The 26,539-nt window shown below is 43.5% G+C and overlaps 1 long non-coding RNA gene across 1 annotated transcript; it reads left to right on the top strand.

Annotated features, from left to right (window-relative positions):
• The first annotated feature begins 24,649 nt into the window (after nt 1-24,649).
• Nucleotides 24,650-25,220, top strand: LOC119357040. The gene is made up of 3 exons (XR_005172117.1): nt 24,650-24,721; nt 24,812-24,847; nt 25,132-25,220. It is a non-coding gene; the product is annotated as an uncharacterized LOC119357040 (long non-coding RNA).
• Nucleotides 25,221-26,539: the final 1,319 nt, after the last annotated feature.

Below are 26,539 nucleotides of genomic sequence, written 5' to 3'. Positions count from 1 at the left end.
GCCACCGGCGGTGCACAATGTTTAGGCCCATCTCGCCGAGCGAAGGGTAGCCGCACTGATTTATAAACCCAGCCGCTGCTGCTCCTTCGAACTTCTCTATAGAGCAGGCGTCTGGGCCTAACTTCGGCGCGCTGCCCTGTGAGCCCACTGGCCCTTCGGGGCCTGTATTTGCAAACCCTAGGTCTGGCAGGCCCACTGGGCAGCGCCCCAACAATTTTTATATAGTTTTTTCTTTTCTGCATTATTTATTTTCTTCTATTTATTTTTGAATAAATTTTTATATAGTTTTTGTCTTTTCTGTTTTATTTATTTTCTTCTATTTATTTCTGAATAATTTATTTGCTGTATTTAGTTTCTTTGTGAATATAACAAATTTTTATATAGTTTTTTCTTTTCTGCATTATTTATTTTCTTCTATTTATTTATGAGTAAATTTTTTATATACTTTTTGTCTTTTATTGTAATTTATTTTCTTCTATTTATTTCTGAGTAGTTTTTTGTTGTATTTAATTTCTTTGTGAATATAACAATTTTTTATATAATTTTTTTATTTTCTGCATTATTTATTTTCTTCTATTTATTTTTGAGTAAATTTTTTATATAGTTTTGTCTTTTCTGTTTTATTTATTTTCTTCTATTTATTTCTGAGTAGTTTTTTTTGCTGTATTTAGTTTCTTTGTGAATATAACAATTTTTTATATAGTTTTTTTCTTTTCTACATTATTTATTTTTTTTATTTATTTTTGAGTAAATTTTTTATATAGTTTTTGTCTTTTCGCACATGCTATGCGGGTGAGATGATGATACCATGCCAAGTTTCAACATTTTCAGAGTTCATTTTGTAGTGATTTTCATTTTCACTGTCATTTAGCTCTCTAAACAAATCGGTAAATGACTGAAAAACATTAAATGATGTCAGAACGTGTTGGAAATTGATGACGTCGCTATGAATGCTGCATACTAACGCAAAAAGTCTGGAGTTCAAATAAGTTTAAAAAACATTGAAGTGCTCGTGTAACAGATGAGTTCTCGTCCGAAACCCTGATACTCCGAAAAAGATTGTCCAGTTTGTACACGAAGTGCGTCGAGTTTTTACCGTGACCCTCTCTACTCTTTCACACATGCTATGCGGGTGAAATGATGATACCATGCCAAGTTTCAACATTTTCAGAGTTCATTTTGTAGTGATTTTCATTTTCACGGTCATTTAGCTCTCTAAACAAATCGGTAAATGACAGAAAAACAGCAAATGATGTCAGAGCATGTTGGAAATTGATGACGTCGCTTTCAATGCTGCATACTGAGCGCAAAAAAGTTTGAAGTTCAAATAAGTTTAGAAAACATTAAAGTGCCCGTGTAACAGATGATTGTCGTCCGAAACCCTGATACTCCGAAAGAGATTGTCCATTTTGTACACGAAGTGCGTCCAGTTTTTGCCATGACCCTCTCTACTCTTTCGCAAATGCTATGCGGGTGAAACGATGATACCATGCCAAGTTTCAACATTTTCAGAGTTCATTTTGTAGTGATTTTCAATTTCACGGTCATTTAGCTCTCTAAACAAATCGGTAAATGACTGAAAAACATTAAATGATGTCAGAACGTGTTGGAAATTGATGACGTCGCTTTGAATGCTGCATACTAAACGCAAAAAATTCTGGAGTTCAAATAAGTTTAAAAAACATTGAAGTGCTCGTGTAACAGATGTGTTCTCGTCCGAAACCTTGATACTCCGAAAGAGATTGTCCAGTTTGTACACGAAGTGCGTCCAATTTTTACCGTGACCCTCTCTACTCTTTCGCACATGCTATGCTGGTGAAATGATGATACCATGCCAAGTTTCAACATTTTCAGAGTTCATTTTGTAGTGATTTTCAATTTCACGATCATTTAGCTCTCTAAACAAATCGGTAAATGACAGAAAAACAACAAATGATGTCAGAACGTGTAGGAAATTGATGACATCGCTTTCAATGCTGCATACTGAGCAAAAAAGTCTGAAGTTCAAATAAGTTTGAAAAACATTAAAGTGCCCGTGTAACAGATGATTCTCGTCCGAAACCCTGATACTCCAAAAAAGATTGTCCAGTTTGTACACGAAGTGCATCCAGTTTTTGCCATGACCCTCTCTACTCTTTCGCAAATGCTATGCGGGTGAAATGATGGTACCATGCCAAGTTTCAACATTTTCAGAGTTCATTTTGTAGTGATTTTCAATTTCACGGTCATTTAGCTCTCTAAACAAATCGGTAAATGACTGAAAAACAACAAATGATGTCAGAACGTGTTGGAAATTGATGACGTCGCTTTCAATGCTACATACTGAACGCAAAAAACTTTGAAGTTCAAATAAGTTTAAAAAACATTAAAGTGCCCGTGTAACAGATGATTGTCGTCCGAAACCCTGATACTCCGAAAGAGATTGTACAGTTTGTACACGGAGTGCGTCCAGTTTTTGCCATGACCCTCTCTACTCTTTCGCAAATGCTATGCGGGTGAAATGATGATACCATGCCAAGTTTCAACATTTTCAGAGTCATTTTGTAGTGATTTTCAATTTCACGGTCATTTAGCTCTCTAAACAAATCGGTAAATGACTGAAAAACAGCAAATGATGTCAGAACATGTTGGAATTTTATGACGTCGCTTTGAATGCTGCATACTACACGCAAAAAACTCTGGAGTTCAAATAATTTTAAAAAACATTGAAGTGCTCGTGTAACAGATGAGTTCTCGTCCGAAACCCTGATACTGCGAAAGAGATTGTCTAGTTTGTACACAAAGTGCGTCCAGTTTTTGTCGTGACCCTCTCTACTCTTTCGCACATGCTATGCGGGTGAAATGATGATACCATGCCAAGTTTCTGTTGGGGGACGTAGCAATAATTCAAAACTTTCCTACGTGTCACCAAGATCAATCTAGGAGATGATAGCAACGAGAGAGAGGGAGTGCATCTTCATACCCTTGAAGATCGCTAAGCGGAAGCGTTACAAGAACGCGGTTGATGGAGTCGTACTCGCGGCGATTCAAATCGCGGAAGATCCGATCTAGCGCCGAACGGACGGCGCCTCCGCGTTCAACACACGTACAGCCCGGGGACGTCTCCTCCTTCTTGATCCAGCAAGGGGAGAGGAGAAGTTGAGGGAGAACTCTAGCAGCACGACGGCATGGTGGCAATGGAGCTCGTGGTTCTCCAGCAGGGCTTCGCCAAGCACTATGGAGAAGGAGGAGGTGTAGGAGGAGGGAGGGCTGCGCCAGGGAAGAGGTGTGGCTGCCCTCCCACCCCTCCACTATATATAGGGGCAAGGGGAGAGGGGGAGGCGCCCTAGGGTTTCCCCTAGGGGGCGGCGGCCAAGCAGATTGGATCTCCCTAGGAAAAATCCTAGGGAGACTTGCCCCCCAAGCCAAGCAGGTGGAGGCTTGCCTCCCAAGCCTGGTGGAGGCGCCCCACCTCCCCAAGTAACATGGGAAAGGGTGTGGGGGGCGCACCACCCCTTAGTGGGCTGGTTTTCCCCTTCCCCTTTGGCCCATGAGGCCCTCCAACACTTGCTGGGGCTCCCGAAACACCTTTCAGTTATGCTGGCCATAGCCTGGTACCTCCAGAACACTTCCGGACTCCAATACCCTTCGTCCAATATATCAATCTTCACCGCCGGACCATTTCGGAACTCCTCGTGACGTCCGGGATCTCATCCAGGACTCCGAACTACCTTCGGTAACCACATACTATTTCCCATAACAACTCTAGCGTCACCGAACCTTAAGTGTGTAGACCATACGGGTTCGGGAACCATGCAGACATGACCAAGACACCTCTCCGGCCAATAACCAATAGCGGGATCTGGATACCCATATTGGTTCCCACATGTTCCACGATGATCTCATCGGATGAACCATGATGTCGGGGATTCGATCAATCCCGTATTCAATTCCCTTTGTCAATCGGTATGTTACTTGCCCGAGATTCGATCGTCGGTATGCCAATACCTTGTTCAATCTCGTTACCGGCAAGTCACTTTACTCGTTCCATAACGCATGATCCCGTGACTAACTACTTAGTCACATTGAGCTCCATTATGATGATGCATTACCGAGTGGGCCCAGAGATACCTCTCCGTCATACGGAGTGACAAATCCCAGTATTGATTCGTACCAACCCAACAGACACTTTTGGAGATACCTGTAGTGCACCTTTATAGCCACCCAGTTACGTTGTGACGTTTGGTACACCCAAAGCACTCCTACGGTATTTGAGAGTTGCACAATCTCATGGTCTAAGGAAATGATACTTGACACTAGAAAAGCTTTAGCATACGAACTACACGATCTTGTGCTAGGCTTAGGATTGGGTCTTGTCCATCACATCATTCTCCTAATGATGTGATCCCGTTATCAACGACATCCAATGTCCATGGTCAGGAAACCGTAACCATCTATTGATCAACGAGCTAGTCAACTAGAGGCTTACTAGGGACATGGTGTTGTCTATGTATCCACACATGTATCGGAGTTTCCTATCAATACAATTCTAGCATGGATAATAAACGATTATCATGAACAATGAAATATAACATAATAATAACCAATTTATTATTGCCTCTAGGGCATATTTCCAACAGTCTCCCACTTGCACTAGAGTTAATTATCTAGTTCACATCGCCATGTGATTAACACTCATAGGTCACATCGCCATGTGACCAACATCCAAAGAGTTTACTAGAGTCACTAATCTAGTTCACATTACTATGTGATTAACACTCAATGAGTTCTGGGTTTGATCATGTTATGCTTGTGAGAGAGGTTGTAGTCAATGGGTCTGCCATATTCAGATCCCTATGTATTTCGCAAAACTTTATGTCATATCGTAGATGCTGCTACCACGTTCCACTTGGAGCTATTCTAAATTGTTGATCCATTATATGTATCCGGCATCTCTACTCAGAGCTATCCGGATAGGTGTTAAGCTTGCATCGACGTAACTCTTTACGTCGAACTCTTTATCACCTCCATAACTGAGAAACATTTCCTTATTCCTCTAAGGATAATTTTGACCGCTATCTGGTGATCCACTCCTAGATCACCTTTGTACCCTCTTGCCAGACATGTGGCAAGGCACACATCTGGTGCGGTACTAAGGATGGCATACCGTATAGAGCCTATGACAAAAGCATAGGGGACGACCGTCGTCCTTCCTCTTTCTTCTGACGCGGTCAATCTTCGAGTCTTACTCAACTTCACACCTTACAACTTAGGTAAGAACCCCTTCTTTGACTGATTTATTTTGAACTCCTTCAAAAACATGTCAAGGTGTGCGTTCTTTGAAAGTATCATTAGGCGTTTTGATCTATCTCTATAGATCTTGATGCCCAATATGTAAGCAGCTTTATCCAGGTCTTCCTTTGAAAATCACTCTTCAAACAACCGTTTATGCTTTCCAGAAATTCTACATTATTTCGAATCAACAATATGTCATCCACATATACTTATCAGAAATGTTGTAGTGCTCCCACTCACTTTCTTGTAAATACAAGTTTCTAGCAAACATTGTATAAACCTAAAAGCTTTGATCACTCCATCAAAGCATATATTCCGACTCTAAGATGCTTGCTCTAGTCCATAAAAGGATTGCTGAAGCCAGCATACCTTTTAGCATCCTTAGGATCGACAAAACCTTTTATTGTATCACATACAACTTTTTCTTACAAAAACTGGTAAGAAAACTTGTTTTGACATCCATCTGTCAGATTTCATAATCGAAAAATACAGCTAATGCTAACATGATTCCGACGGACTTAAGCATCGCTACGGGTGAGAAATTCTCATCGTAGTCAACTCCTTGAACTTGTGAAAAGACTCTTTCCCACAAGTCGAGCTTCATAGACGGTAACATTACCTCCCACGTCCGTCTTCTTCTTAAAGATCCATTTATCTCAATGGCTTGCCGATCATTGGGCAAGTCCACCAAAGTCCATACTTTGTTCTGATACATGGATCCTATCTCGGGTTTCATGGCTTCTAACCATTTGTCGGAATACGGGCCCACCATCGCTTCTCCATAGCTCGTAGGTTCATTGTTGTCTAACAACATGATATCTAAGACAGGATTACCGTACCACTCAGGAGTAGTACATATCCTTGTCGACCTACGAGGTTCGATAGCAACTTGATCCGAAGCTTGATGATCACTATCATTAACTTCCTAATCAACAGACGTAGGTGCCACAGAGAACATCTTTCTGTGTTGCATCACTCTCCGGTTGAAGTAAAGGTTCGACAACCTCATCAAGTTCTATCTTCCTCCCACTCAATTCTTTCGAGAGAAACTCCTTCTCGAGAAAGGACCCATTCTTAGTGACAAACAATTTTCCCTCGGATCTGAGATAGAAGGTGTACCCTGTTGGGGAACGTAGCAATAATTCAAAATTTTCCTACGTGTCACCAAGATCTATCTATGGAGAGACTAGCAACGAGGGGAAGGAGAGTGCATCTACATACCCTTGTAGATCGCTATGCGGAAGCGTTCAAGAGAACGGGGTTGATGGAGTCGTACTCGTCGTGATCCAAATCACCGATGATCCTAGTGCCGAACAGACGGCACCTCCGCGTTCAACACACGTACAGCCCGACGATGTCTCCCACGCCTTGATCCAGCAAGGAGAGAGGGAGAGGTTGAGTAAGACTCCATCCAGAAGCAGCACAACGGCGTGGTGGTGGTGGAGGAGTGTGGCAATTCTGCAGGGCTTCGCCAAGCACCACGGGATATGAGGAGAAAGAGAGGGAGGGCTGCACCAACGGGAGAGATCAAATCGCGTGTATTGGGCAGCCCCTAGGCCTCATATATATAGGGGAAGGGGAGGAGGGTGCGCCCCCTCTAGGGTTCCCACCCCTAGAGGGGCGGCAGCCCTAGATGGGTCTTGGGGTGGCGGCCAAGAGGGGGAGAGGGGGGGCGCCCCCTAGGGTGGGCCTTAGGGCCCATCTAAGCCTAGGGTTTCCCCTTCTCCTCCTTTGCTGCGCCTTGGGCCTTGTGGGAGGCGCACCAGCCCACTCAGGGGCTGGTCCCTCACCACTCTTGGCCCACGCAAGCCTCCGGGACTGGTGGCCCCACTTGGTAGACCCCCGGGACCCTCCCGGTGGTCCCGGTACATTACCGATAAACCCCGAAACTTTTCCGGTGACCAAAACAGGACTTCCCATATATAAATCTTTACCTCCGGACCATTCCGGAACTCCTCGTGACGTCCGGGATCTCATCCGGGACTCCTAACAACATTCGGTAACCACATACAAACTTCCTTTATAACCCTAGCGTTATCGAACCTTAAGTGTGTAGACCCTACGGGTTCGGGAGACATGCAGACATGACCGAGACATTCTCTGGTCAATAACCAACAGCGGGATCTGGATACCCATGTTGGCTCCCACATGTTCCACGATGATCTCATCGGATGAACCACGATGTCAAGGACTTAATCAATCCTGTATACAATTCCCTTTGTCTAGCGGTACGATACTTGCCCGAGATTCGATCGTCGGTATCCCGATACCTTGTTCAATCTCGTTACTGGCAAGTCTCTTTACTCGTTCCATAACACATCATCCCGTGATCAACTCCTTGATCACATTGTGCACATTATGATGATGTCCTACCGAGTGGGCCCAGAGATACCTCTCCGTCACACGGAGTGACAAATCCCATTCTCAATTCGTGCCAACCCAACAGACACTTTTGGAGATACGTGTAGTGTACCTTTATAGCCACCCAGTTACGTTGTGATGTTTGGCACACCCAAAGCACTCCTACGGTATCCGGGAGTTGCACAATCTCATGGTCTAAGGAAATGATACTTGACATTAGAAAAGCTTTAGCATACGAACTACATGATCTTTGTGCTAGGCTTAGGATTGGGTCTTGTCCATCACATCATTCTCCTAATGATGTGATCCCGTTATCAACGACATCCAATGTCCATGGTCAGGAAACCGTAACCATCTATTGATCAACGAGCTAGTCAACTAGAGGCTTACTAGGGACATGGTGTTGTCTATGTATCCACACATGTATCTGAGTTTCCTATCAATACAATTCTAGCATGGATAATAAACGATTATCATGAACAAGGAAATATAATAATAACTAATTTATTATTGCCTCTAGGGCATATTTCCAACAGTCTCCCACTTGCACTAGAGTCAATAATCTAGTTCACATCGCCATGTGATTAACACTCACAGGTCACATCGCCATGTGACCAACATCCAAAGAGTTTACTAGAGTCAATAATCTAGTTCACATCACTATGTGATTAACACTCAAAGAGTTCTGGGTTTGATCATGTTGCTTGTGAGAGAGGTTTTAGTCAACGGGTCTGCAACATTCAGATCCGTATGTACTTCACAAATCTCTATGTCATCTCCTAGATGTAGCTACCACGTTCTATTTGGAGCTATTCCAAATAACTGTTCTACTTGGAGCTATTCGAAATTGTTGCTCCATTATACGTATCCGGTATCTCTACTCAGAGCTATCCGGATAGGTGTTAAGCTTGCATCGACGTAACCCTTTACGACGAACTCTTTTGCCACCTCCATAATCGAGAAAATTCCTTAGTCCACTAGTTACTAAGGATAACTTTGACCGCTGTCCTGTGATCCATTCTTGGATCACTCTTGTACCCCTTGACCGACTCATGGCAAGGCACATTTCAGGTGCGGTACGCAGCATAGCATACTGTAGAGCCTACGTCTTAAGCATAGGGGACGACCTTCGTCCTTTCTCTCTATTCTGTCGGGGTCGAGCTTTAAGTCTTAACTTCATACCTTACAACTCAGGCAAGAACTCCTTCTTTGACTGATCCATCTTGAACACCTTCAAGATCATGTCAAGGTATGTGCTCATTTGAAAGTACCATTAAGCGTTTTAATCTATCCTTATAGATCTTGATGCTCAATGTTCAAGCAGCTTAATCCAGGATTTCCATTGAAAAACACTTTCCAAATAACCCTATATGCTTTCCAGAAATTCTACGTCATTTCTGATCAACAATATGTCAACAACATATATTTATCAGAAATTCTATGGTGCTCCCACTCACTTCTTTGGAAATACAAGTTTCTCATAAACTTTGTATACACCCAAAATCTTTGATCATCTCATCAAAGCATACATTCCAACTCCGAGATGCTTACTCCAGTCCTCAGAAGGATTGCCGGAGCTTTGCATACTTATTAGCATCTTTCAGGATTGACAAAACCTTCCGGTTGTATCACATACAACCTTTCCTCAAGAAAATCGTGAGGAAACAATGTTTTGACATCCTATCTGCAAGATTTCATAAATAACGCAGTAATCGCTAACATAATTCCAACAGACTCTTAGCATCGCCACGGGTGAGAAAGTCTCATCGTAGTCAACTCCTTGAACTTGTCGGAAAACATCTTAACGACAAGTCGAGCTTTCTTAATGGTGATACTTACCATCATTGTCCGTCTTCCTTTTAAAATCCATCTGTACTCAACAGCCTTACGACCATCGAGCCGTTCTGCCAAAGTCTACACTTTGTTTTCATACATGGATCCTCTCTCGGATTTTATGGCCTCGGGCCATTTATCGGAATCCAGGCCCACCATCGCTTCTCCATAGCTCGTAGGTTCATCGTTGTCTAGCAACATGACTTCCAAGACAGGATTACGTACCACTCTGAAGTAGTACGCATCCTTGTCATCCTACAAGGTTTGGGAGTGACTTGATCTGAAGTCCCATGATCAATATCATAAGCTTCCACTTCAATTGGTGTAGGTGCCACAGGAACAACTCTTTGTGCCCTGCTATACACTAGTTGAAGTGACGGTTCAATAACCTCATCAAGTCTCCACCATCCTCCCACTCAATTCTTTCGAGAGAAACTTTTCCTCGAGAAAGGACCCGATTCTAGAAACAATCCCTTATTGCTTTCGAATCTGAGACAGGAGGTATACCCAACTGTTTTGGGTGTCCTATGAAGATGCATTTATCCGCTTTGGGTTCGAGCTTATCAGCCTGAAACTTTTCACATAAGCATCGCAGCCCCAAACTTTTAAGAAATGACAGCTTAGGTTTCTCTAAACCATAGTTCATATGGTGTTATCTCATCGGAATTACATGGTGCCCTATTTAAAGTGAATGTGGTTGTCTCTAATGCCTAACCCATAAACTATCGTGGTAATTCGATAAGAGACATCATGGTATGCATCATATCCAATAGGGTGCAGTTATGATGTTCGGACACACCATCATACTACGGTGTTCCAGGCTGTATTAGTTGTGAAACAATTTCCACAATGTCTTAATTCTGTGCCAAACTCGTAATTCAGATATTTATCTTCTATGGTCATATCATAGATATTTTATCCTCTTGTCACGACGATCTTTCAACTTCACCCTGAAATTACTTGAACCTTTCAATAATTCAGACTCGTGATTCATCAAGTAAATATACTCAACATCTACTCAAATCATCTGTGAAGTAAGAACATAACGATATCCACTACATGCCTCAGCACTCATTGGACTGCACACATCAAAATGTATTACTTCCAACAAGTTGCTTTCTAGTTCCATTTTACTGAAAAACGAGGCTTTCAGTCATCTTGCCCATGTGGTATGATTTGCATGTCTCAAGTGATCCAAAATCAAGTGAGTCCAAACGGTCCATTTGCATGGAGTTTCTTCATGCATATACACCAATAGACATGGTTCGCATGTCTCAAACCTTTCAAAAACGAGTGAGCCCAAAGATCCATCAACATGGAGCTTCTTCATGCATTTTATACCGATATGACTTAAGTGGCAGTGCCACAAGTAGGTGGTACTATCATTACTATCTTTTGGCATGAACATGTGTATCACTACGATCGAGATTCAACAAACAATTCATTTCAGGTGTAAGACCATTGAAGGTATTATTCAAATAAACAAAGTAACCATTATTCTCCTTAAATGAATAACCGTATTGCGATAGACATAATCCAATCATGTCTATGCTCAACGCAATCACCAATCTCGATGGTAGAGGGAGCGTACGATATTTGATCAACCTTGGAAATACTTCCAACACATATCGCCATCTCACCTTTCAGCTAGTCTCCGTTTATTCCGTAGCTTTTATTTCGAGTTACTAACAATTAGCAACCGAACCGGTATCTAATACCCTGGTGCTACTAGGAGTACTAGTAAAGTACACATTAACATAATGTATATCCAATATACTTCTATCGACCTTGCCAGCCTTCTTATCTACCAAGTATCTAGGATAATTCTGCTCCAGTGGCTGTTCCCTTTATTACAGAAGCACTTAGTCTCGGGTTTGGGTTCAACCTTGGGTTTCTTCACTAGAGCAGCAGCTGAATTACTGTTTCATGAAGTATCCCTTCGTGCCCTTGCCCTACTTGAAACTAGTGGTTTCACCAACCATCAACAATTGATGCTCCTTCTTGATTTCTACTTTTGTGGTGTCAAACATCGCGAATATCTCAAGGATCATCATATATGTCCCTGATGTATTATAGTTCATCACGAAGCTCTAGCAGCTTGATGGCAATGACTTTGGAGAAACATCACTAACTCATCTGGAAGATCAACTCCCACTTGATTCAAATGATTGTTGTACTCAGACAGTCTGAGCACAAGCTCAACAATTGAGCTTTTCTCCCTTAGTTTGCAGGCTAAGAAAAATCGTCGGAGGTCTTATACCTCTTGACATGGGCACGAGCCTGAAATCCCAATTTCAGCCCTCAAAATATCTCATATGTTTCACGATGTTTCAAAAACGTCTTCGGTGCCTCAATTCTAAACCGTTTAACTGAACTATCACGTAGTTATCAAAATGTGTATGTCAGATGTTCGCAACATCCTCAGACGATGTTCGAGGTTCAGCACACTGAGCGGTGCATTAAGGACATAAGCCTTCTAAGAAGCAATGAGGACAATCCTCATTTTACGGACCTAGTCTGCATAATTGCTACTATCAACTTTCAACTAATTTTTTCTCTAGGAACATATCTAAACAGTAGAACTGAAGCGTGAGCTACGACATAATTTGCGAAGACCTTTTGACTATGTTCAGGATAATTAAGTTCATCTTATGAACTCCCACTCAGATAGACATCCCTCTAGTCATCTAAGTGATTACATGATCCGAGTCAACTAGGTCGTGTCCGATCATCACGTGAGACGGACTAGTCAACATCGGTGAACATCTTCATGTTGATCGTATCTTCTATACGACTCATGCTCGACCTTTCGGTCTTCTGTGTTCCGAGGCCATGTCTATACACATGCTAGGCTCGTCAAGTCAACCTAAGTGTTTTGCGTGTGTAAATCTGTCTTACACCCGTTGTATGTGAACGTAAGAATCTATCACACCCGATCATCACGTGGTGCTTCGAAACGACAAACTTTCGCAATGGTGCACAGTTAGGGGGAACACCTTCTTGAAATTATAGTGAGGGATCATCTTATTTACTACCGTCGTTCTAAGTAAACAAGATGTATAAACATGATAAACATCACATGCAATCAAATAATAGTGACATGATATGGCCAATATCATATAGCTCCTTTGATCTCCATCTTGGGGCTCCATGATCATCTTGTCACCGGCATGACACCATGATCTCCATCATCATGATCTCTATCATCGTGTCTTCATGAAGTTGTCTCGTCAACTATTACTTCTACTACTATAGCTAACGGTTAGCAATAAAGTAAAGTAATTACATGACGTTTATGTTGACACGCAGGTCATAAATAAATTAAGACAACTCCTATGGCTCCTGCCGGTTGTCATACTCATCGACATGCAAGTCGTGATTCCTATTACAAGAACATGATCAATCTCATACATCACATATATCATTCATCACATCCTTTTGGCCATATCACATCACATAGCATACCCTGCAAAAACAAGTTAGACGTCCTCTAATTGTTGTTTGCATGTTTTACGTGGCTGCTGGGTTTCTAGCAAGAACGTTTCTTACCTACGCAAAAACCACAACGTGATATGCCAATTGCTATTTACCCTTCATAAGGACCCTTTTCATCGAATCCGATCCGACTAAAGTGGGAGAGACAGACACCCGCTAGCCACCTTATGCAACAAGTGCATGTCAGTCGGTGGAACCAGTCTCACGTAAGAGTACATGTAAGGTCGGTCCGGGCCGCTTCATCCCACAATGCCACCGAATCAAGATTGGACTAGTAACGGTAAGCATATTGAACAAAATCAACACCCACAACTACTTTGTGTTCTACTCGTGCATAGAAACTACGCATAGACCTAGCTCATGATGCCACTGTTGGGGAACGTAGCAATAATTCAAAATTTTCCTACGTGTCACCAAGATCTATCTATGGAGAGACTAGCAACGAGGGGAAGGAGAGTGCATCTACATACCCTTGCAGATCGCTATGCGGAAGCGTTCAAGAGAACGGGGTTGATGGAGTCGTACTCGTCGTGATCCAAATCACCGATGATCCTAGTGCCGAACGGACGGCACCTCCGCGTTCAACACACGTACAGCCCGACGATGTCTCCCACGCCTTGATCCAGCAAGGAGAGAGGGAGAGGTTGAGGAAGACTCCATCCAGAAGCAGCACAACAGCGTGGTGGTGGTGGAGGAGTGTGGCAATCCTGCAGGGCTTCGCCAAGCACCACGAGATATGAGGAGAAAGAGAGGGAGGGCTGCACCAACGGGAGAGATCAAATCGCGTGTATTGGGCAGCCCCTAGGCCTCATATATATAGGGGAAGGGGAGGAGGGTGCGCCCCCTCTAGGGTTCCCACCCCTAGAGGGGCGGCAGCCCTAGATGGGTCTTGGGGTGGCGGCCAAGAGGGGGAGAGGGGGGGCGCCCCCTAGGGTGGGCCTTAGGGCCCATCTAAGCCTAGGGTTTCACCTTCTCCTCCTTTGCTGCGCCTTGGGCCTTGTGGGAGGCGCACCAGCCCACTCAGGGGCTGGTCCCTCACCACTCTTGGCCCACGCAAGCCTCCAGGACTGGTGGCCCCACTTGGTGGACCCCCGGGACCCTCCCGGTAGTCCCGGTACGTTACCGATAAACCCCGAAACTTTTCCGGTGACCAAAACAGGACTTCCCATATATAAATCTTTACCTCCGGACCATTCCTGAACTCCTCGTGACGTCCGGGATCTCATCCGGGACTCCGAACAACATTCGGTAACCACATACAAACTTCCTTTATAACCCTAGCGTCATCGAACCTTAAGTGTGTAGACCCTACGGGTTCGGGAGACATGCAGACATGACCGAGACATTCTCCGGTCAATAACCAACAGCGGGATCTGGATACCCATGTTGGCTCCCACATGTTCCACGATGATCTCATCGGATGAACCACGATGTCAAGGACTTAATCAATCCCGTATACAATTCCCTTTGTCTAGCGGTACGATACTTGCCCGAGATTCGATCGTCGGTATCCCGATACCTTGTTCAATCTCGTTACCGGCAAGTCTCTTTACTCGTTCCGTAACACATCATCCCGTGATCAACTCCTTGATCACATTGTGCACATTATGATGATGTCCTACCGAGTGGGCCCAAAGATACCTCTCCGTCACACGGAGTGACAAATCCCATTCTCGATTCGTGCCAACCCAACAGACACTTTCGGAGATACCTGTAGTGTACCTTTATAGCCACCCAGTTATGTTGTGATGTTTGGCACACCCAAAGCACTCCTCAGGTATCCGGGAGTTGCACAATCTCATGGTCTAAGGAAATGATACTTGACATTAGAAAAGCTTTAGCATACGAACTACATGATCTTTGTGCTAGGCTTAGGATTGGGTCTTGTCCATCACATCATTCTCCTAATGATGTGATCCCGTTATCAACGACATCCAATGTCCATGGTCAGGAAACCGTAACCATCTATTGATCAACGAGCTAGTCAACTAGAGGCTTACTAGGGACATGGTGTTGTCTATGTATCCACACATGTATCTGAGTTTCCTATCAATACAATTCTAGCATGGATAATAAACGATTATCATGAACAAGGAAATATAATAATAACTAATTTATTATTGCCTCTAGGGCATATTTCCAACATACCCAACTGTCACCTTTGGGTATCCTATGAAGATGTGTTTGTCCGCTTTGGGTTCGAGCTTCTCCGGCTGAAGCCTTAAGCATCGCAGCCCCAAACATTAAGAAACGACAACTTTGGTTTCTTGCCAAACCAATGTTCGACGTCGTCTCAACGGACTTAGATGGTGCCCTATCTAAAGTGAATGCAGCTGTCTCTAACGCATAACCTCAAAATGAAAACGGTAGATCGGCAAGAGACATCATAGATCGCACCATATATCATAGGGTTTGATTACGACGTCCGGACACACCATTAGCCTGTGGTGTTCCAGGTGGCTTCAACTGTGAAACAATTCCACAATGTCTTAAGTGTTTGCCAAACTCATAACTCAGAAATTCTCATTGATCAGATCATAGGAATTTGATCTTCTTGTTATGATGATTCTTAACTTCACTCTGAAATCACTTGAACTTTTCATACGTTTCAGACTTGTGCTTCATTAAGTAAATATACCTATATCTACTCAAATCGTCAGTGAAGATGAGAAAATAGCGATATCCACCGCACGCTTCAATTCTCATTGGATCACACGCATCATCATGTATGATTTCCAACAAGTCACTTGCCCATTTCATTGTACCTGAAAACAGGGTCTTAGGCATCTTGCCAATGAGGCATGGCTCGCATGTGTCAAGCGATTCAAAATCAAGTGACTCCAAACATCCATCGACATGGAGTTTCTTCATGCATCTTACGCCAATATGACCTAAGCGGCAGTACCACAAGAAAGTGGTACTATCGTTAATAACTATACATCTTTTGGCGTGAACATGTGTATTACCACGACTGAGATTCAATGAACCATTCACATAGGGTGCATGACCATGAAAGGTATTATTCATGTAAACAGAATAACCATTATTCTCTAACTTAAATGAATAACCGTATTGCAATGAACATGATCTAATCATATTCATGCTCAACGTAGACACTTGATAACATTTATCTAGGTTCAATACTAATCCCGAAGGCAGATGGAGCGTGCGATGGTGATCTCATCAACTTTGGAAACACTTCCAACACACATCGTCACCTCGCCCTTAGCCAGTCTTCGTTTAGTCCGTAGCTTTTGCTTCAAGTCACCAATAATAGCAACTGAACCGGTATCCAATACCCAGGTGCTACCAGGAGTACTAGTGAGGTACACATTAATAACACGTATATAGTTTGTTGAAGTTGCCGGCCTTCTTATCTACCATGCATTTGGGGTAATTTCGCCACCAGCGATTGTTCCCCTTACAATAGAAGCACTTATTCTCGGGTTTGGGTTCAACCTTGGGTTCCTTCACTGGAGCGGCAACTGGTTTGCCATCCATGAAGTTTCCCTTCTAGCCCTTGCCCTTCTTGAAACCAGTGGTCTTGTTAAACCATCAACACTTGATGCTCCTTCTTGATTTCTACCTTTTGTGGTCTTAAGCACCGCGAACAGCTCCGGGATCAACTCCATCCCTTGCATGTCATAGTTCATCACGAAGATCTAGTAGCTTAGTGATAGTTTAAGTGATTGTAGCACCCAGACATTCTGAGCACATGCTCACTAGCTGAGCTATTCTCCTCCATCTTGTTGGCAAAATAACTTGTCAGAGGTCTCATACCTCTCAACACGGGCACGAGCCTGAAATCCCCATTTCAGCTCTTGGAACATCTCATATGTCTTATGGCGTTCAAAACGTCATTGGAATCCCGATTCTAAGCCATAAAGTATGGTGCACTAAACTATTAAGTAGTCATCAGGATGTGTCTGTCAGGTGTTCACAACATCCACAGACGACGTTGTAGGGGTTTGCACATCGAGTGGTGCATCAAAGACGTAAGCCTTCTGTGTAGTAGTGAGGACACTCCTCGGACTACGGACCCAGTCTGCATCATTGCTTATAATATCTTTCAACTTGGTCTTTCTCTAGAAATGTATTGAAACAGGGAGCTACAACGTGAGCTATTTATCTATAACATATTTGCAAAGACAATTTAGACTATGTTCATGATAATTAACTTCATCTAATCAAATTATTTAATGAACTCCCACTCAGATAGACATCCCTCTAGTCATCTAAGTGAAACATGATCCGAGTCAACTAGGCCGTGTCCGATCATCACGTGAGACGGAATAGTCAACATCGGTGAACATCTTCATGTTGATCGTATCTTCTATACGACTCATGCTCGATCTTTCGGTCTTCCGTGTTCCGAGGCCATGTCTGTACATGCTAGGCTCGTCAAGTCAACCTAAGTGTATTGCGTGTGTAAATCTAGCTTACACCCGTTGTATTCGAACGTTAGAATCTATCACACCCGATCATCACGTGGTGCTTCGAAACAACGAACCTTCGCAACGGTGCACAGTTAGGGGGAACACTTTCTTGAAATTATTACGAGGGATCATCTTATTTAAGCTACCGTCGTTCTAAGCAAATAAGATGTAAAACATGATAAACATCACATGCAATCAAATAGTGACATGATATGGCCAATATCATTTGCTCCTTTTGATCTCCATCTTTGGGGCTCCATGATCATCGTTGTCACCGGCATGACACCATGATCTCCATCATCGTGTCTTCTTGAAGTTGTCTCGTCATCTATTACTTCTACTACTATGGCCAACGCTTTAGCAATAAAGTAAAGTAATTATATGACGTTTAAGTTGACACGCAGGTCATAAATAAATTAAGACAACTTCTATGGCTCCTGCCGGTTGTCATACTCATCGACATGCAAGTCGTGATTCCTATTACAAGAACATGATCAATCTCATACATCACATATATCATTCATCACATCCTTTTGGCCATATCACATCACAAGGCATATGCTGCAAAAACAAGTTAGACGTCCTCTAATTGTTGTTGCAAGTTTTTACGTGGCTGCTATAGGTTTCTAGCAAGAACGTTTCTTACCTACGCCAAAACCACAACGTGATATGCCAATTTCTATTTACCCTTCATAAGGACCCTTTTCATCGAATCCGATCCGACTAAAGTGGGAGAGACAGACACCCGCTAGCCACCTTATGCAACTAGTGCATGTCAGTCGGTGGAACCAGTCTCACGTAAGCGTACGTGTAAGGTCGGTCCGGGCCGCTTCATCCCACGATGCCGCCGAATCAAGATAAGACTAGTAACGGCAAGTAAATTGACAATATCGACGCCCACAACTGCTTTGTGTTCTACTCATGCATAGAAACTACGCATAGACCTAGCTCATGATGCCACTGTTGGGGGACGTAGCAATAATTGAAAATTTTCCTACGTGTCACCAAGATCAATCTAGGAGATGCTAGCAACGAGAGAGAGGGAGTGCATCTTCATACCCTTGAAGATCGCTAAGCGGAAGCGTTACAAGAACGCGGTTGATGGAGTCGTACTCGCGGCGATTCAAATCGCGGAAGATCCGATCTAGCGCCGAACGGACGGCGCCTCCGCGTTCAACACACGTACAGCCCAGGGATGTCTCCTCCTTCTTGATCCAGCAAGGGGAGAGGAGAAGTTGAGGGAGAACTCTAGAAGCACGACGGCATGGTGGCAATGGAGCTCGTGGTTCTCCAGCAGGGCTTTGCCAAGCACTATGGAGGAGGAGGAGGTGTAGGAGGAGGGAGGGCTGCGCCAGGGAAGAGGTGTGGCTGCCCTCCCACCCCTCCACTATATATAGGGGCAAGGGGAGAGGGGGAGGCGCCCTAGGGTTTCCCCTAGGGGGCGGCGGCCAAGCAGATTGGATCTCCCTAGGGAAAATCCTAGGGAGACTTGCCCCCCAAGCCAAGCAGGTGGAGGCTTGCCTCCCAAGCCTGGTGGAGGCGCCTCACCTCCCCAAGTAACGTGGGAAAGGGTGTGGGGGGCGCACCAACCTTAGTGGGCTGGTTTGCCCCTTCCCCTTTGGCCCATGAGGCCCTCCAACACTTGCCGGGGCTCCTGAAACACCTTTCGGTTATGCTGGCCATAGCCTGGTACCTCCAGAACACTTCCGGACTCCAATACCCTTCGTCCACTATATCAATCTTCACCGCCGGACCATTCCGGAACTCCTCGTGACGTCCGGGATCTCATCCAGGACTCTGAACTGCCTTCGGTAACCACATACTATTTCCCATAACAACTCTAGCATCACCGAACCTTAAGTGTGTAGACCATACGGGTTCGGGAACCATGCAGACATGACCAAGACACCTCTCCGGCCAATAACCAATAGCGGGATCTGGATACCCATATTGGCTCCCACATGTTCCACGATGATCTCATCGGATGAACCATGATGTTGGGGATTCGATCAATCCCGTATTCAATTCCCTTTATCAATCGGTATGTTACTTGCCCGAGATTCGATCGTCGGTATCCCAATACCTTGTTCAATCTCGTTACCGGCAAGTCACTTTACTCGTTCCATAACGCATGATCCCGTGACTAACTGCTTAGTCACATTGAGCTCATTATGATGATGCATTACCGAGTGGGCCCAGAGATACCTCTCCGTCATACGGAGTGACAAATCCCAGTATTGATTCATACCAACCCAACAGACACTTTCGGAGATACCTGTAGTGCACCTTTATAGCCACCCAGTTACGTTGTGACGTTTGGTACACCCAAAGCACCCCTACGGTATCCGAGAGTTGCACAATCTCATGGTCTAAGGAAATGATACTTGACATTAGAAAAGCTTTAGCATACGAACTACACGATCTTGTGCTAGGCTTAGGATTGGGTCTTGTCCATCACATCATTCTCCTAATGATGTGATCCCGTTATCAACGACATCCAATGTCCATGGTCAAGAAACCGTAACCATCTATTGATCAACGAGCTAGTCAACTAGAGGCTTACTAGGGACATGGTGTTGTCTATGTATCCACACATGTATCTGAGTTTCCTATCAATACAATTCTAGCATGGATAATAAACGATTATCATGAACAATGAAATATAATATAATAATAACCAATTTATTATTGCCTCTAGGGCATATTTTTCCAACAGTTTCAACATTTTCAGAGTTCATTTTGTAGTGATTTTCAATTTCACGGTCATTTAGCTCTCTAAACAAATCGGTAAATGACTGAAAAACAACAAATGATGTCAGAACGTGTTGGAAATTGATGATGTCACTTTGAATGCTGCATACTGAATGCAAAAGAAGTCTGGAGTTCGAATAAGTTTAAAAACATTGAAGTGCCCGTGTAACAGATGAGTTCTCGTCCGAAACCCTGATACTCCGAAAGAGATTGTCCAGTTTGTACACGAAGTGCGTCCAGTTTTTGCTGTGACCCGCTCTACTCTTTCGCACATGCTATCCGGGTGGAATGATGATACCATGCCAAGTTTCAACATTTTCAGAGTTCATTTTGTAGTGATTTTCAATTTCACGGTCATTTAGCTCTCTAAACAAATCAGTAAATGACTGAAAAACATTAAATGATATCAGAACGTATTGGAAATTGATGACATCGCTTTGAATGCTGCATACTAACGCAAAAAAGTCTGGAGTTCAAATAAGTTTAAAAAACATTGAATTTCTCGTGTAACAGATGAGTTCTCGTCCGAAACCCTGATACTCCGAAAGAGATTATCCAGTTTGTACACGAAGTGCGTCCAGTTTTTGCCATGACCCTCTCTACTCTTTCGCACATGCTATGCGGGTGAAATGATGATACCATGCCAAGTTTCAACATTTTTAGAGTTCATTTTGTAGTGATTTTCAATTTCACGGTCATTTAGCTCTCTCAACAAATCGGTAAATGACTAAAAAATAGCAAATGATGTCAGAACGTGTTGGAAATTGATGACGTCACTTTGAATGCTGCATACTGAACACAAAAGAAGTCTGGAGTTCAAATAAGTTTAAAAAACATTGAAGTGCTCATGTAACAGATGATTCTCGTCCGAAACCCTGATACTCCGAAAGAGATTGTCCAGTTTGTACACGAAGTGCGTCCAGTTTTTGCCATGACCCTCTCCACTCTTTCGCACATGCTATGCGGGTGAAATGATGATACCATGCCAAGTTTCAACATTTTCAGAGTTCATTTTGTAGTGAGTTTCAATTTCACGGTCATTTAGCTCTCTAAACAAATCGATAAATGACTGAAAAACAGCAAATGATGTCAGAACATGTTGGAAATTGATGACGTCGCTTTCAATGCTGCATACTGAACACAAGAAGTCCGGAGTTCAAATAAGTTATTAAAAATAAAAAAGAGGTGCAATGCTGGTTAATTAGCTTCAAGCCTTTCGGAATAGTGTAGACTGCATTGCACATAGTTCAGTGCAATCTATGCTATTCCGAAAGGCTTGAAGCTAAGCAACGTGTTCATGCCATGAACCGGTACTAAAGGTGTTCGTGGGTGCCCCAGCCTGACACAGCCTGACACAGCCTCATTAGTACCGGTTCGTGGCAGAACCGGTACTAAAGGTTGCCCACAAACCGGTACTAATGATGTCCACCCGCCTAGCCGTTGGAACCGGCACTAATGGACACATTAATGCCGGCTTAAATTCAAACCGGCACTAATGTGCTTCACATTTGATCCTTTTTCTACTAGTGATATGACCCCAGTCCATGTGAACAACAACAAGCCTTGCGAGTTTCCTTGTCAATCGTTGGTGTATCACTGCCTCGCCATCAATTAACAAGAAATTTCAATGAGGACATAGCACTGCAAACTTGAGGATGAGCATGAGAGGGAAAAGGAGGCAAGGACCCCAGCACCGAGTTGCCGGCGCCGCCAAGCCACTGCTAGATCTAGAAAGGGGAGGAGGCAAGGAACACACCACTGGTTTGCCGTACGCGAGTCGCACAATGCGGGGCCGAAGCATGGCAACGGATCTGAACCGCCGTCTCAGTGGCCATCGGCAATCTTCAAAAAAAAGTGGCCATCGTCAATCAAGAGGGCCTCGAAGGGGGCAGTAACTCCATTAGGTTTGGGGAATTTCGGGGCTGTGCACACGTTGCGGAGGAAGAAGAAGGATATTGGCTATAAAATAACTAGACGGGAGGGTCCTTTTTGCACAAAAGCGTGTAGTTATGCATACGACTCTCTCAATAAAGATTTAGTTATGCATATGACTCTCTCAATAAAGATTTGTGCCATCCAATTCCAATCTGATGGCTCATATTGAATTTTTCCATTCTTTCATTATAGGCCGTTTTTCTATCCTAGTTGCTTTCGTTTGAGGTGGTTGCTCCAAAAGTTCTGTTATATAAGTGACCGTTGGTAAGAGGTTTTCATAAAAATACATTAAGTGCCTTGAGATCCCTCGACCAGAATCTAAGCCATCCACCTCTGATCCAATGGCTCGGGGCTGTTTTTTCTATTCTTTCACCAGAGGACTTTTTTCTATCCTAGTCGCTCCCTGTTGTATTTCGTCTCGGAGGTGAAAGAACCTGATATGGTAAAAAAGTAGATAAAATGAGAAGACCATGTGCATCTACATGCTGATCGACGCGAATACACAAAAAGTGATGAAAAGAGGACCGGACTATATTAGCTTCTATACATGCTGATCGACCCGAATTAGAAACTGATGGCTGGATTCAGTAAGAATAAATCTGTCGGACTGGATCAAATCATCAGCAAACCTAGCGTGTCCCTCTACCCCCACCGTCGTCGTACCACTCCGACACGAGGATCACGAAGATGGCGCCAAACCAGCACCCGAAGAAGAGGGCCAGCAGCGACACAGCGATCAGGGCGGCGCCCGCCGACGCCGGATGGGAGTCTCCCAGCATCGCCGCCGTGTGCACGAAGACGTACATGAGCGCGACGGAGGCGAAACCCATCAGGGAAGTCAACATACGCCTACTACACTCGTTGGGCTCCGCCTCCCCAACGTCGGGGTTCTCGACGTCGACCATAGCTGCAGATATCGCCGCCTCGTTGATGATATTTCTGTATCTATATCTATACTACTATTAAAAGAGTAACATGAGTTTTTCTAAAGACACATCACAAACTGTACTCGGGATTATCTGAGACGTTTGATCAATCTAAATAAAACACATCTAACCGTCCATATTAGATCAAAGGTCTTCCACGTAAATAAACGATCCAGATTAAATGTTCTGCCGTAGCAGACTGCCCCGCCCCCACGCATCCCTTCGTCCTCAATTAAGGGGATTATTATCCCGTAATTTTCTCTCTGCCCAGTGCCCACAAAGCTTTGCCGCTCCTCCTCTGCTATCCTAATCCCGTAATTTTCTCACAGATGCGAGCGCGGATAGCTGCCGCCGCCCACCGCTCCTCTACTTCCCATGGGCCCGAGCAAACGTAGCCAACCACCCGAGGCAACGGAGCGGTGAGTGGCGGAGGAAGGGAGAGAAAGACGGGGGAATGGGGTGATGGCGTCGGCAGTGGCGGGGGTGGAGACGATGCGGGCGGCGCACATCCCAATCAGGCATGAGTAGTCCCGGCGCGAGGCATCCTGGAAGGACCCCGAGGGCGGGTCATTTCCGCCACTACGCGTGCCGATTCCGCCCCGCGTCTTGGCGAGCTCCACGACCAGATCCTCGCCGTCTACGCCTCCTTCGCCGACCTTGCCGCGCAGCACTCCGCGGACTCCACCAAAGGGCCGACCATGCAATGGCAGATTCAGGATTGGTTGGCGATGGTTAAGATCAACCCGTGTGGTCAGCAGTATTGGTACGATTCCTTTCCTTTGGGTGGTTAATTCCATGGCCACGTTGTTAACCAGTAGAAAGATACATTCGAAAAAATGAACTGGATAGAAATATGTTCTTTTGGAAGTCACGGGCATGAAAGTTTTGTTTCACTCATCCTCTTATATTTGTAGGCCTATTTATGAATCAATTTATACTGTAGGCCTAGATCCATCTTACTTCATAACAAATATTATTGATTGGTCGGTGGGATATGATTTTGTGAAATTACTTCCATACGAACAGTGAGAAATATCTTAATTCTCGCTTATACTGCTCTCGACTCCCATTGGATTGCAGTATATATCATTTTTGTTATATTACACGAACCCCTTTTATTTGTTAAAGTTGGGTAAATCCATTGTTAGAGTCCTCATACGCCACTATATATTGTATTGAATTAGTTCGATGGAAATGATAATGTGATATTACAACTCATATTTGGGAAAAGGCGAGCGAGTGTGGCATGATGTATATCTCAGAGTTAACACGATTTGCTGATTAACCAAGTCATGATTTTTTAGTTTTATTCCACCACCGAAACAATAACATATCTGCCTACACTTGGTGCTTCAGTTACCCGATTTAAGTTGTAGTTATTTTAAGATGTTATTTAGGTGGGTGTACCATGTACCATATACAATATTTTTCAGCTAGGTTGGTAGTTGGTCTTTCTGTCCTGTGAGCTTATTGATTCATCTGATTAACAGATGTTGGGTGGTGTTTTTTGGTCAGACAAGGTGGAGTTCATGCTTGTAATTGTATATTGTATGGTTCTGTTCATATGTTTTGCTCTAATAGATTGATGAAAATGCATGTCAAGCTATTTTATCACAAGATTCCTACATCGATAATTCAAATGGACCTAACATATTGGGAACCTTTTCATGGACTATCCTCATAATGGATGTCAAATTCTTGCATTCAGAGGTAGCACCTGAACTTAGGGATCCATTTTCCTGTATTACCAATGTATTTACTTGTATAATATTGTATTAACCTAATATACCTTCAAAACAGGCTACTGAGACCATGGGCAAGAAGGAATCAACATTGGTAAGACACTAGCTATTTTTGGCATTCATATAACCTGTAGATAGAGCACATATGCTCCTGAAATGATACTACATGCCTCTCCAAGGTCCAATAATTCCAAGGATGACTACAACTGCGAAGCCAACATTATTATCTAAATTACTACATTAGTTACAATGAACAGGACAGTCTGCAAGCTACAACTTTGATAATTAATATTTTTCTCCTTTATAACATTTTTTTCTGAACAAAATTGACCATTCTTTTCTCAAGGGCAAAACTAACATAAATTAATTATTTTTTAGGTACCAATGCTGAAATATTTTTTGCAAGTCTCAAGCATGGTTTCTTTCTGATTGTGAGGATGAATTTTACAAAGAGGATGTTTGAGAAGGTAATCACATAACTATACATGTTTTCTAAGCATCTAAGAGGATTACGTGTTCAGTTTCGTGCTGCAAATTTAGAGCTTGATTCTAGAAGTAAGGGTGCCCTCCTTTGATATACCTGGTTTGTGAAGAGGTGATCGTGTGGCTGAAGAATGATGTTAATGGTTGGAAGTGTTCCAACCAGGAAGCATTCGGGTTGTGCCTGCGTTGGACACAGTGTTTTTTACGATGAGACCATTCATGTGGAACTTTTCGGGGAGCAGAGTAAGAGCGAACAAAACTATGGGTTGAATTTGTTGTGCTAAAGGGACCGACATAATGCATTGTTGAGTTCTGAATTCATCAAGTTTGTGTCAGCTGTGCTGGAAGGTCAGTGTGCAGAATGTGTGAAGTGTTATATACACAAACCAGTACATTCTTCTTTCGGAAGGAGCTATTTGCTTTGCTGGTGCTAAGGCACTTTGGAATAGCTGGGTGCCATTGAACTGCAATTCATTTGCTTGGCTTCGCAACATCGAGTATGGACATCGGATCGTCGGGTCAGAAGAGAGCTGCAGGTACATATTTGGCCCTGTTTTCTCTGAGCAGGAAGAGGACATTGCGACCTCATCCCGCTTCAGTGCGTATATACTCGACAGGTATGGTATCGATGTCCTCGATCGACTCATCTTGATGTTGTCCTTGCCCCTTCTGTCATCGATAATATTCCGGATTGGTGGGGAGGTCTCGCCAGTTCATTTCCAAAGCTAAATAATGTGGTTTTGATTCTCTTGTGATGCTTGTGTGCTATAGCCTATGAAAGCAACACAATGCTAGGGCGTTCAACAATGCTCAGCTTCAAGTCAACGAGGCAACACTCTGTGTTCTCATTCTTTGTGACCTAATTGCGTGAGGGAATAGGATGGCTGGATTATGTGAGTAGTCATTGTGATATGTGTTGGTGGTGGAGCGTGGATGTCGTCCCCCTTTGGGGTGCTCTTGTAACTTGTGTTCTCTTCTACAAAATTATGGTACAAATTTGCATACTCTCCATAAAAATATACACAAACCAAAGAGAAATTATATCACTGCCCTTACACAATTTATTGCAGGTAGGTGGAACGAACTTCTTAAATCATTCCTGCATATAAGCAATTCACTATATTCTATTCATTTCACTTGATACACCATTTCATAATTTATGTTCAATTTTTTTAGTTCAAGAAATTGTTTGGATGAACTACGCTATGGAAAATGTGGTATTTTTTACTGTTCAAGTATAATTAGTTTTTTATGTTTATAGAGAGACCTCCATGATTACTAGGTATTGGTACACATGCTGACA

The sequence above is a fragment of the Triticum dicoccoides genome, chromosome 1A (assembly GCF_002162155.2).
Source record: "Triticum dicoccoides isolate Atlit2015 ecotype Zavitan chromosome 1A, WEW_v2.0, whole genome shotgun sequence".
Lineage (NCBI taxonomy): Eukaryota > Viridiplantae > Streptophyta > Magnoliopsida > Poales > Poaceae > Triticum > Triticum dicoccoides.
Note: the sequence above shows the minus strand (reverse complement) of the source record. Positions and strands in the feature narration are given on the sequence as shown.